Here is a 13,429-nt window from a genome sequence, read left to right as displayed (position 1 = left end):
ACTTTGTAAACTGTGGGAAGGGGAATAAAGGCAGCTGGGAGGTCACTTGACTTTGTATGTGTAAGGCCGGGATCACACACGCAGTTTTGATGCAGTTCTTTTTTTATTTAGCAAAACACAGGAGTGAACATAAAAGAAAGGAGATGCATCAGGCTTTTTTTTTTTATCAATTTCCTTCCTTTTGGATCCACTTCTGGCTTTGGCTCAAAAAACTGACCCAAAATCTGATCACATGTGATCTGGGTCTAATGCTTGTAACCATAGATTGTAATTTTTGTAGTGATATATAAGCAAACGCTTGGGCCTCATCTACATAACTGTATTTTGGTTCTGGAGAAGGTCCCACGCATATGTCGAACCTGAGTGCACGGTGCCTGTGAGGAACCATATAGCCTCCGTGCAGGCTCCAACGGGTGCCGTATGTATGGAGCTATCCTCCCTTTCTTTTGCGGAATTTCCAATGTGTAAAATTGCTTCATATTATCCTTTTGAGAAAAAAAATCCACAATTCATACATACAGAATTTTCCATGATTAATTGTATCCATTGTGGAAAATCTTTCCGCTGTGTGCCCTATGTGTTGCTAAAAAAAATGACACAAATTATGCACAGATCATTCCGCATAAAAAATCCTCATGTTTAAGATTTTTCTTATCCTTAGAATAGGCCGTCAATATCAGATCGGTCTGACTCTCGGCACCGCTGTCCATCAGCTGACTGAAGGGGCTGCAGTGTGTCCCCTTTGTTGTTTACCAGGCACAGGGCAATACCTTTTGTAGCAGCTCTGTCCAGCGCTGCAGCTAGGTCCTAATGGGACTGAGATGCAATACCAGGCACAGCCACTACCAATGTGCGGCACTGTGCCTGGTAAACAATGAAGGGAACGCAGTGATAACAGATTGGTGAGGACACTGGAAGCACCCCCACCGATCTCTTAATAATGGCTGATCCTGAGAAAAAATACAAAAGTTATGGCTCTCAGGAATATGGACAATGAAAAAAATAAAGATTTGCTGCATCCTGACGGACAAAATAGGCCACGTCGTTCAAGGATCTATAAGGGTATGTTCACACAGCAGCGTCCATTACGGCTGAAATTACGGTGCTGTTTTCAGGAGAAAACAGCACCGTAATTTCAGCCGTAATGGCATGTGCAGGCGTATTTCGCTGCGTCCATTACGGACGGAATTGGAGCTGTTTTTCCATGGAGTCGATGGAAAACGGCTCCATTTACGTCTGAAGAAGTGACAGGCACTTCTTTGACGCGGGCGTCTTTTTTACGTAAAAAAATTGACCGTCAGCACAGAACATCAAATGAATGGGCAGATGTTTGCCGACGCTTTTGAGCCGCATTTTCGGACGTAATTCGGGGCTAAAACGCCCGAATTACGTCCGTAAATAGTGTGTGTGAACCCAGCCTTACCCTCCTTGGATCTTGGAACTGAGCTGTTTACCATATACCGTACCTCTTATCAGTGCCGTGAACGGGAAAACGGAGAGGTGGGGCTTTTGCATGCAAAGGGGCGTTTTAATGCAGATTGGGAAATCCCTGGGCGGCGCTTAAATTATTTTGAATTTAAATGTTGGATGGTATAAGTTGCATCCACTTCAAAAAGTGCTAACTGCAGACAAATACACCATAATGAGCCACAATTTAGAAATCCACTATCTATTAATCTTGCTTGTAAACATAGATTATTGTAAAAAAATAATAATTTGATTTTCTTTTCACTTCCAAGAATTTAGCAAAAAGCTTCAGTGGGTGCCGGGAGCTGTAGGTTTCCAGAGCAATGTAAAGCTTGATTTTTTAGGTTATATTTCCTGCTAGCCTTGAATATTTTACACAGGGAGGCGCACACTGCCGAAGTGTCTCTTGAAGTTTTTGTCAATGCTGCATCTATCCGCAACATATTACACATGGCTCAGATCATTGTGCTCTTATAACAGAGGAGGTCATCAAAAACAGATTCCATACTGCATTCCATTTCACATCTTACAACACTGATGTTATGAAACAAGGCATAAAAAAATAAAAAAAATTTAAAAAAAAGTAATTCTCACAAATGTCTGGATGATGCAGAGCAATTTTTGAAAAAAGGAAACAGATGTGGAAAGAGAACATTTTCAAAACCAAGAGACTTATCATTTCATATAAAAAAAAAAAAATACCTAAAAACAACTATAAGGCTATGTTCACACGGAGTATTTTGGGGGAGGAATATCTGCCTCAAAGTTCCAAACGGAATTTTGAGGCAGATATTCCTCCCCCAAAATACTCCGTGTGAACAGCAATTATCGCGCCGTTTTTCGCCCGCGGCCATTGAGCGCCGCGGGCATAAAACAGCGAGATATACGCTTTCTCCTGCCTCCCATTGAAGTCAATGGGAGGTCGGAGGCGGAAGCGCCCGAAGATAGGGCATGTCGCTTCTTTTTCCCGCGAGGCAGTTTTACTGCTCGCGGGAAAAAGACGCCGACGCCTCCCATTGAAATCAATGGGAGGCGTTCTCGGGCCGTTTCTGCCGAGTTTTGCGACGCGGTTTCCGCGTCAAAAAACTCGGCAAAAGACCCCGTGTGAACATAGCCTAAAACAGGAAATCACTACATATAAAGGCCGGATTCATACGAGCGTGTGCATTGACTTCAATGGGTGCGTGCAGCGCGAAACACGGGCAAATATACGGACATATCGTGAGTTTTACGCAGCATACATACGCTGCATGAAAATCACGGACTGTCTGAACGGCCCCATAGACTAACATAGGTCCATGCGACGAGCGTGAAAATCACGCTCGTAGCACGGACGTATTATACGTTCATCTGAATAAGCCCTTAAAGCTAACAGGGATTGCTATCACCCTCTACCTGCCAGGCGTGCCAGAAGTCATGTTCCCCGACCTGCCGCGGCGCTCCATGTAGCCGACAGGAAACTTGTTGACTCGTTCACTCCCTCCCTGCTCTGCACTATGTGCGGCTCAGTCGCAGGATCAAGGCTTGGCCACAGTGGATGACATTATAGCTTGGAGACCTTAAGAGTATGTTCACACGCACAAGTAAAAACGACAAAAAATTATGGAGCTGTTTTCAGAGAAAACAGCCTCTGATTTTCAGCTGTTTTTGAAGCTGAAAACATTTTTTTTGAGGCATTTTTCTATTGACACAATGAAAAACAGCTCAAAAAACGGCTCAAGATGTGACATGCTCCTTCTTTTTACGCACAGTTTTGAATTCAATGAGCGAATGTTTGTAGGCGTTTAGCTACCGTTCATTCAGGTGTATTTTGAGGCATTTATGCCCCGAAATACGCCTGAAAATACAGCGTGTGAACATACCCTAAGGGTATGTTCACACGCTTGACAAGAAACGGCTGTAAAATACAGAGCTGTTTTCAAGGGAAAACAGCCTCTGATTTTCAGCCGTTTTTTAACCATCAAGCGTTTCTTACGTCCGTTTTTGAAGCTGTTTTTCTATTGACTAAATGAAAAACAGCTCCAAGAACGGCTCAAGAAATTACATGCACTTCTTTTTTACGGGGCTTTTTTTTGCGTGCCATTTTTACAAACGGCCGTGTAAAAAACGCCCCGTGGTAACGGAACACCTTTTTTCCCATCGAAATCAATGGGCAGATATTTGGAGGCGTTCAGCCCCCTGTATTTCCAGCCCAAAAACTGCTGAACATAGGCCGTGTGAACATACCCTTAGGGTATGTGCACACGATGAGAGGCTTTTACGGCTGAAATGACAGACTGTTTTCAGGAGAAAACAGCTGCCTCGTTTCAGCCGTAAAAGCTCCTCCTCGTATTTTGCGAGGCGTCTGTGACGCTCGTAAATCTTGAGCCGCTCTTCATTGAGTTCAATGAAGAACGGCTCAAATTACGTTGCAAAGAAGTGCCCTGCACTTCTTTGCCGAGGCAGTCAATTTACGCGTCGTCGTTTGACAGCTGTCAAACGACGACGCGTAAATTACAGGTCATCTGCACAGTACGTCGGCAAACCCACTCAAATGAATGGGCAGATGTTTGCCGACGTATTGTAGCCCTATTTTCAGGCGTAAATCGAGGCATAATACGCCTCGTTTACGCCTGAAAATAGGTCGTGTGAACCCAGCCTAAAGGACAACTGCTCCTGGAATTCCTCCCATGATTCTCAGCCCTGGTGTTGAATTTCCTGGCGTTTTTCCTGTTGCTCCCTATGTTTTACCCACCTTGTTTTGAGTCTGCTTGATTCCAATAATCCATGTACCGACCTGGCCTGACCTTGCCTCCTCATACTGATTTACGGACCTGACGTTGCACAGCTGTTACAGATCTGGGTCTGTTTTGACAATGATATTAATTATACCCGCCATCTGCAGCCTGGTCACCTATTGCGGACTATCCTGCAGTCCGCGATCTGGAAATTCTACCGGGACAGGTCTAACTCCTTGCAGGAGTTCAGGGTGAAGAACGGCAGATTTCTTAGGGTATGTTCACACGGCCAAATTACGGATGTAATTCGGGTGTTTTACGCCTGGAATTACGTCCGAAATTACGGCTTGAATGCGTTGACAAACATCTGCCCATTGAAAGCAATGGGCTGACGTTTGTCTGTTCACACGAGGCGTATATTTACGCGTCGCTGTCAAAAGACGGCGCGTAAATAGACGCCCGCGCCAAAGAAGTGTCCTGTCACTCAAGTCTATTGGGATCCGTGAAAACGGGACCCGCACATGAAAAACCTGACGTTTTTCACATCCGAGTTTGCACTCGTTCGTGTGAATCTGGCCTAACAGTGTCCGATTACTCATTATAACATTTTGAGCAGCACAGAAGGAAGGCAGCAGGAATGAGGACCTGATGGAGATGAGTTAATGGGGGACGATATCCAGAAATAATAAAATTTCTAATAATAGAATATTACAGGACTATTAATATTTGTGTGCAATAAATATAACACACCACCAGGATATAGAACGTGTCCCAAATTTGTTTCTGGGCAGTAAGAATAAATGAAGTATTCATTTCATTATTAGGTGAATGAAATTAATATTTTACAAATCCTTGCCACCACTCTATACTGTACACATAAATAATGCTGCTATATACAGTATACACATGAATAATGCCACCATATATATATATTACACATTAATAACACCACTATTTACTGTAGACATAAATAATGCTGCCATATATACTGAAGACATGAATAACTGGGGACACATGCCACAAATGTGAGACTCACACCTAGGACACATGCCGCACATGTGTCACTCAAACCTAGGACGTTGACTTGCAATGGGGTTCATTGGCGTGGCGTTAGTCGTTTTGACAGGAAAAATAATGCAGCATGTAGCGTTATTTTTGCACATAAAATCTGACAGAAACTGCTTCAGAGACTCTGATGCAGGGCCGGCCTTAGGGGTGTTTGACCTGTGCCATTGCACAGGGCGCGTCACTCCAGCAGGTAGAAGTGGGTGCTGCACTGGCTCCCTTCCCCTGCTTGTGTTTCAGAAGCCCCCGGTCCCAGCGAGTCCTTAGGACGCAGATACTATTGAACACTATAGCAGAGCAGGGAGGTATCTCTCTGTTCTGCTATCTACTAGCGCCACTGTAGCTCCCTGAAGGAGTGGAATCCCCGGGTGCCACACACCCCCCTTGTAGATAGCACCCCCCTTCCTGTGGCCGGGGATTCCACTCCTGGAGGGAGCGCTTGATGTCTCTGTACATATATATGCACAGTGACATCAGGGGCAACTCTTGAAGCGGAATCACCGTCCACAGCGTTGCCGACGCTGTGACCGGGGATTCCACTCCAGGGCAGGGTTGCCAACCGTCCGTAAATTTACGGATAGTCCGCAAAAAGGTGTTTTTTTTCTGCCGTCTGTAGCGTCCGGCAGAAAAAAACACCGTCCGGGATTTTTTCCCTCATTCTTCGGAACTTTGCGCTGAAATGTACATGCGCAGTGCAAAAGGAAGAATAGGCCGCGGCCGGGCATATTTTCAAATTCCGCTTGACTTCTGCAGAATGCTGCCAAGTGAGGTCGGTGACGGCTCGAGAGTGGACCAATCCGGTCACCTGACCTGTGACTGTGTACTCAAAGAATGTGGCTGGCATTGTTACTCCACGCCACATTGTTTCAGTACATTGCACTTCTAGAATGCTAGAAGCTATAACATTCTGACTCTGCAAGCCCCTGACGATTTACAGCAGATAAATAACTTAGTAAAGAAACGCATAGAGCTGGAAGTAGGTAGATAGGGAGAACTCTGCCTGAATACAGGAGTGTTATATTTCCTGAGCTCAGCCACCTCTGAGGATAAGCATCAGAAAGGCTGATAGAAGGTAGACAGGGATAACACTTCCTGAATGCGGGAATGTTATACTTCCTGATCTCAGTTACTTCTGATTGACAAGCATCAGAAACGGAGTGGAAGAAACAGATATATCCACTACACTGACATAAGTTCACCTAATAATAATAAATATTTAACAAAAAAAGAAAAAAACAACACAATATATATAAAAAAAACACAAAAATATCAAGAATATTATAATAATATCAAAATAAAAATATTAATAGGGTGAAAAAGAAAAATATGAAAATCTAAAAAAATAAGAATAAAAACTGGGAGGAGGAAAAAATTGAAATATTATATAGAGATCATTGCATCCGCATAGGTAGTATCTGTATTCCTTATCTACCGCACTACATCTAATGGTGTTAATGTAAAGTGCACAGGCAGTAGTTAAATAAGGCAGATTGTTGCCACAATTCATTTATGCTAAAATGACAAAACAATGTAACAAATGTAACCGCATTTAGATGGTAATATATACAATACATCCTTTGAGATACAAAACGCAGTGAATTTCTACACATAGGAGCTAATATTTTTTGTTCTAGGAAATTATCTAAGCCTTTTTTAAAGCCATCTACTGTCCCTGCTGTGACGGCTCCTGCGGTGACTATTCCATAGATTCACAGTTCTCACGGTAAAGAAGGCTTGTCGCCTCTGCAGGTTGAACCTTTTTTTTCCTCAGACGGAGGGAGCGCCCCCTTGTTTTTTGAGGGGGTTTTACATGGTACAGGATTTCACCATATTTTTTGTATGTGCCATTCATATATTTATATAAGTTAATCATGTCCCCCCTTAGTCGTCTTTTTTCAAGACTAAATAGGTTTAGTTCTTTTAATCTTTCCTCATAACTTAGATTCTCCGTGCCCCTTATTAGCTTCGTTGCTCTTCTTTGTATTTTTTCTAACTCCAGAGCATCCTTTCTATGAACTGGAGCCTAGAACTGAACTGCATATTGTAAATGAGGCCTCACTAATGCTTTGTAAAGTGGTAATATTATATCCCTGTCCCGCGAGTCCATGCCTCTTTTAATACACGACAATATCTTGCTGGCCTTTGAAGCAGCTGATTGACATTGCATGCTGTTATTTAGTTTATGATTTACAAGTACACCCAGATCCTTCTCAACAAGTGACTCCCCCAGTGTAGCGCCACCTAGGACATATGATGCATGCGGATTATTACACCCAGATCCTTCTCAACAAGTGACTCCCCCAGTGTAGCTCCCCCTAGGACATATGATGCATGCAGGTTGTTGGTACCCAGATGCATAACTTTACATTTATCTACATTAAACTTCATCTGCCAAGTGGACGCCCAAACACTCAGTTTGTTTAAATCTGCTTGCAATTCACAAACATCTTCCATAGTCTGAACTATATTACATAGCTTGGTCTCATCTGCAAAAATAGAAATCGTGCTATTAATCCCATCCTCTATATCATTAATAAATAAGTTGAATAATAGTGGTCCCAGCACTGAACCCTGGGGTACACCACTTATAACCGGGGACCATACAGAGTAGGAATTATTGAGCACAACTCTCTGGATACGGTCCTTGAGACAATTCTCAATCAAATTACAAATGCTACTTTCTAAACCTATAGTCCTTAATTTACCCATTCAACGTCTATGAGCGACAGTGTCAAATGCCTTTGCAAAGTCCAAAAACACTAAATCCACAGCGGCCCCTCTGTCTAGACTTCTGCTCACCTCTTCATAAAAAGGATTTGTCCAATTAGTGATAACAGAGGAACGGCACAACGCAGAGTTTTAAGAAAATATGCTCCAGAATTGTTATTTCATGAGGAGTACAAGTATTTACTAAAAACAAGAGAACAAACAGGTCCTCTGTAAGCTGTACAAAAATAAGATCTTATTCAAAAGACCAGAAATTCTGGCACTTGATCGCAAGATCATCTGGAATCTCACAAAACTAGGGACAGGAAACAGTGATAACCAAATATCAGACTCAACTGATTTACTCTCAAAGTGATAGTTTATATACATCTATTTAGCTGTTCTATACTCCTAACTCCTACTAAAGTTGCTCCACAAAATGATTCATTCCAGATGTGTTGGCGACGTGGAAAGCATAAAGGAACGTTACCAGGAGTGTCATAGTGCCAGAGCGTGCAATAGTTGCACCCTGGAACTTATTTTGGCCGACAGGGCGCTCTTAAAAGAGGCCCCTCTGCGCCCTGCCACTTTCAACTGTAAGCGCGTTCTTAGGATGCAGATAAAGTTGAATACTTTGGCGGAGCAGACAGCCATTGGCGCTGCCATTTGCTCTCGTAGGCCACAGGCTATGTGACGTGAATGAAGCCTGTAGCCTGAGCTGCTCTATTCTGTCGGGACTAAGATAAGGGGCACTGTAACTATGTGGGGGTACTAAAGGGGCTTTTTTACTGTGTTGTGGCTTAGGGGGCACTAAGTGGATACTTTTATTTAGTGGGGGACACTAAGGGGACACCATTACTGTTTAGGGCTAGTAAGAGAGCCATATTACTGTGTTGGGGCAGTAAGGGAGTATTATTATTGTTGTTAAGGACCACTATTACTGTGTTGGTGGTAAAACTACTGTGTGACGCCACAAAAATGAGTACTATTACTGTATTGATGCCACTAAGGTTAATATATTACTGTGCGTGGCCCAAAGAGACATGTCATGGTCAGGAGAACTCTTGATGGCGGTCTGGGTCGAATGGAGAAGAAAAGGGAAAGTGAACTACTCCAATCAGAGAAGACATCACCTGTGTGTCACCGGATGTAACTGTAATGAACTGGTATCTATCACTATACGGTCACTGTATGGGGATAGATATGGTCTTTGTATAGTGTTTTTTTTTAAATTTTATTAACTAACAGGTGGTGGTATTATTCACACACTATGAGGTATGTAACATGCGGTTATGATGTTGTGATATGATGTATTTTGGTATTACATGGTAACTATGACTTATTTAGAGGTATAGATACATTTTTATGACAGGGCAAATTATTTTGAGGCAGATTTAGGCTATGTTCACACTGTTTCTTGCAGGCAGAAAATACTGGCTGGAAAAAAATCACTTTTTTTAAGTGGTTTTGCACCACAGGCGCTTTTTTACGCGTTTTTTTGCGGCGTTTTTTACCGTCTCCCATTGATTTCAATGGGGTTTTTGAGGCAGAAAACGACAAGATAGGGCATGTCACTCCTTTTTTCCACGAGCGTTTTTTTCTGCTCACGGGAAAAACACCCCTCCACCCCACCATTGAAAGCAATGGGTGGCAATTTCGGACGTTTTTTTGCCGCAGTTTCCGTGGCAAAAAGCTGTGTGAAGAGGGCCTTATGGATACAGGTTCCAAGTCCCACAGAACCGATTTTCATTATCAAGTAATATTCAGTGACAGTTTACTGCTAAACCGGTGTATCTAATCCATTCTGGATTAAAATGAAAACATTAATTTATTACCTTTCCAATAAAGACGTCCCACTAGAGCCTTTGCTCTATGTATTAAATGCCCCGCCCACTGATATGAGCAGCAGGTCCGCCATGCTGCTCCTTTATTTTTTAACAGCCGCCAGATATCTGATCGCCCGATCCTGGAAACAACCCTCCCCCTTCTTAAACTGATCTGAAATGAAAGAACTGAGGCAGATGGAACAACTTGGCATCCCCTATGCATGACAGACTGGAGCAATTTGGTGCTTTATGGTCCCAATGGAATACTTAATGGATACCTACTGACACAGTCCCTTGTTCCCTCTGCCTGCTGTACTATTACCCGTCACTTAGTGATTATAAACATCTCCCCCCTCATGTTTTGTCTTTTTTTTTTTTTAGATATATATTTCCTACCACTCAGTCACAAGTGAGGTTAATCTGCCTTGGGCTTCATTCACATCTGCATCGGGGTTCCATCAGACCTTTCCGTCAGGGGAACCCATGAACGGAAACCATAGCTTTCTGTATTGCAGTACCATTGATTTCAATGGTAACGCTTCCGTTGCTAAAGGTTTCCGTTTGTCTCCGTTCCGTAAGGTCTCCAATTTTTTTTTGCGTAGTCGACGGGAACGCTTCCGTTGCTAATAATTTCCATTTGTCTCCGTTACGCAAGATTTCCATTTTCTTTGTGGAATCAAGAGCGTAGTCGATTTGAATGAAGCGTGACAATACTCTCCCCATGCATCCAATTCCTCCACTACCATAATCTTCACATCGTGATCACTCGAATATTTTTTTTCCCCAGCTATTTTATATGATTCAGTCAATACTCTTTGGACTCCTAAGGACAGGCCATCAATAGCTGATGGGTTGTGGTCCAACACCCGGGACCCCCGCAGATCAGCTATTCTAAAGGGGGTGAAGCGCTTGTACGAGCGCTGCTTCCCCTTCATTTCTACTTGCTCACTGTGAATCTTCGACACACTTGTAGCGATGACACACCGGTATTGCAGCCTTTTTCTTCCATTCACAAAACAGCTGATCAGTGGGGGTCCCGGGAGTGGGACCACGACCCATCAGCTATTGATAGCCTATCCTTAGGACAAGCCATCAATTTTTACTGGCTGGAAAGCCCCCTTTAATGATATTTTTTGGTATAATTAAAAGTTATACATTTTTCTAATATACTTTCTGCATTAATTCCTCCGTTTTCAAGATCTCTGCTTGCTGGTATTCAGTAGGAACATTCATTATTGACTTCCAGCGGATACAATTCTGTTCATGGTCATGTGATGGAAACAGAGGTGCATGGCTCGTTACAGTTTGTGTATCAGAGCTGTGTCTTCTGATGATCCCAGCATCTGTGTGTCCATCACATGACCATGGACAGAATTTTAGCCACTGGAAGTAATCAATAAATGATCCTACTAAATAACAACTAGCAGAGATCTTGGAACTAAAACATTAAGTATTTTGTAAAATTGTATAACTTTTAACTATCATAGTTACATAGTTACATAGTTAGTACGGCTGAAAAAAGACACATGTCCATCAAGTTCAACCAAGGGAAGGGAAAAGGGAAGGAAAAATTTCTACACATAGGAGCTAATATTTTTTTGTTCTAGGAAATTATCTAACCCTTTTTTAAAGCCATCTACTGTCCCTGCTGTGACCAGCTCCTGCGGTAGGCTATTCCATAGATTCACAGTTCTCACTGTAAAGAAGGCTTGTCGCCTCTGCAGCTTGAACCTTTTTTTCTCCAGACGGAGGGAGTGCCCCCTTGTTTTTTGAGCGGGTTTTACAAGGAACAGGATATCACCATATTTTTTGTATGTGCCATTAATATATTTATATAAGTTAATCATGTCCCCCCTTAGTCGTCTTTTTTCAAGGCTAAATAGGTTTAATTATTTCAATCTTTCCTCATAACTTAAATTCTCCATGCCCCTTATTAGCTTCGTTGCTCTTCTTTGTATTTTTTCCAACTCCAGGGCATCCTTTCTATGAACTGGAGCCCAGAACTGGACTGCATATTCTAGATGAGGCCTCACTAATGCTTTGTAAAGTGGCATTATTACATCCCTGTCCCACGAGTCCATGCCTCTTTTAATACACGACAATATCCTGCTGGCCTTTGAAGCAGCTGATTGACACTGCATGCTGTTATTGAGTTTATGATTTACAAGTACACCCAGATCCTTCTCAACAAGTGAATCCGCCAGTGTAGCGCCCCCTAGGACATATGATGCATGCAGGTTGTTGGTACCCAGATGCATAACTTTACATTTATCTACATTAAACTTCATTTGCCAAGTGGACGCCCAAACACTTAGTTTGTTTAAATCTGCCTGTAATTCATGAACATCTTCCATAGTCTGAACTATATTACATAGCTTGGTGTCATCTGCAAAAATAGAAATAGTGCTATTAATCCCTTCCTCTATATCATTAATAATCAATAAAATAACATTCATTTGAGAAAACCGGACGACCCCTTTAATACATTTATAGTTAAAAAAATAATATAGAAATCTTGTCACTGCCAGATCCCATTTTTTAGGGATTTTAGCATATATAATTGACTTCCTAACAGATCCCCTCCTTAGAAAGCATACTATTACCGGTTAAAAATTCTGTGCGGAAAATGCAGTCATAGCATATGCTGGCAGCTCTGGCACTAAACACTAGGCAGGAAGTCCAGCTCAGTACGTCTATATTGAATTCATAGATGCCTCTGCCAATTCGGACAATAAATGCATTTACTACAAAATTCCTAGTTAAGCTGACAGCACAAGTCTTGGTTTAGCCACAAAAGGATAAATAGCTATTTTACAAATAATATGGCACCTAGGGAAGATTGATTACTCAAGACTTACCACTTAGGACAGTTCCGTTATTTGCTTGCTTTGATACATTATCATTAAGACTGTATGAGCAGGAACCTCTCTCCTTCAGTCTCAGTTTTAGTTCATATTAGTTTTCATTTTACTTGTTTGTTATTTGCCCAATTGTGAAGCGCTGCGGCATAGGTTAGTGCTATATAAAGATTATTATGACTTTATAATCTGTCAATCTTGCACTGACCTATTCTTTCCTCTGGCTATCCAGTACTTTCCCAGCGGAGGTCCACCCGGTGTATTTCTGGCATGAATGCCCAGTGATGGGCGCCATGATGCCAGGAATACGATTAGTTACCGGTGAGCCCTCTGAGTGGCTGCAGCGGTCACATGGCGCATGCATGTAAACAAACACCAGGAAGACCGCCGCATAGTCTGCCCCGGATCTCCAGGGGAAAGAATAGGAGAGTACGGATTGTTTTTTTTATTTTTTAATTTCAGGACATTGGCAGCTGTTAGTAAAAACATTTAACAACCCGCATAACCCCTGTAAAGGCTATGAACAACTTTGAGGGATTTTCTTTTTTTTAATAGATAGATTAGTCAGTGTAACTTTGTAAATAGTTTTTTTTTTAAATTTGTTTTACTTTTGGAGATACAGCTGCTCTGTATTCTCTATACAAAACAGCTGTATCGTTCCCTTTACACGTAATCTGTCATTCAATCTGTGATCGATTACAGGTAGATCCTGCGTGTCACAGAACACGCAGGACCCGCCGGCAGTAAACCCGTCAGTTCCGTGGGACTGACAGATTCAGGGTAAAGGGAA

The sequence above is a fragment of the Rhinoderma darwinii genome, chromosome 6 (genome assembly GCF_050947455.1).
Source record: "Rhinoderma darwinii isolate aRhiDar2 chromosome 6, aRhiDar2.hap1, whole genome shotgun sequence".
Taxonomy (NCBI): Eukaryota; Metazoa; Chordata; class Amphibia; order Anura; family Rhinodermatidae; genus Rhinoderma; species Rhinoderma darwinii.
Note: the sequence above shows the minus strand (reverse complement) of the source record.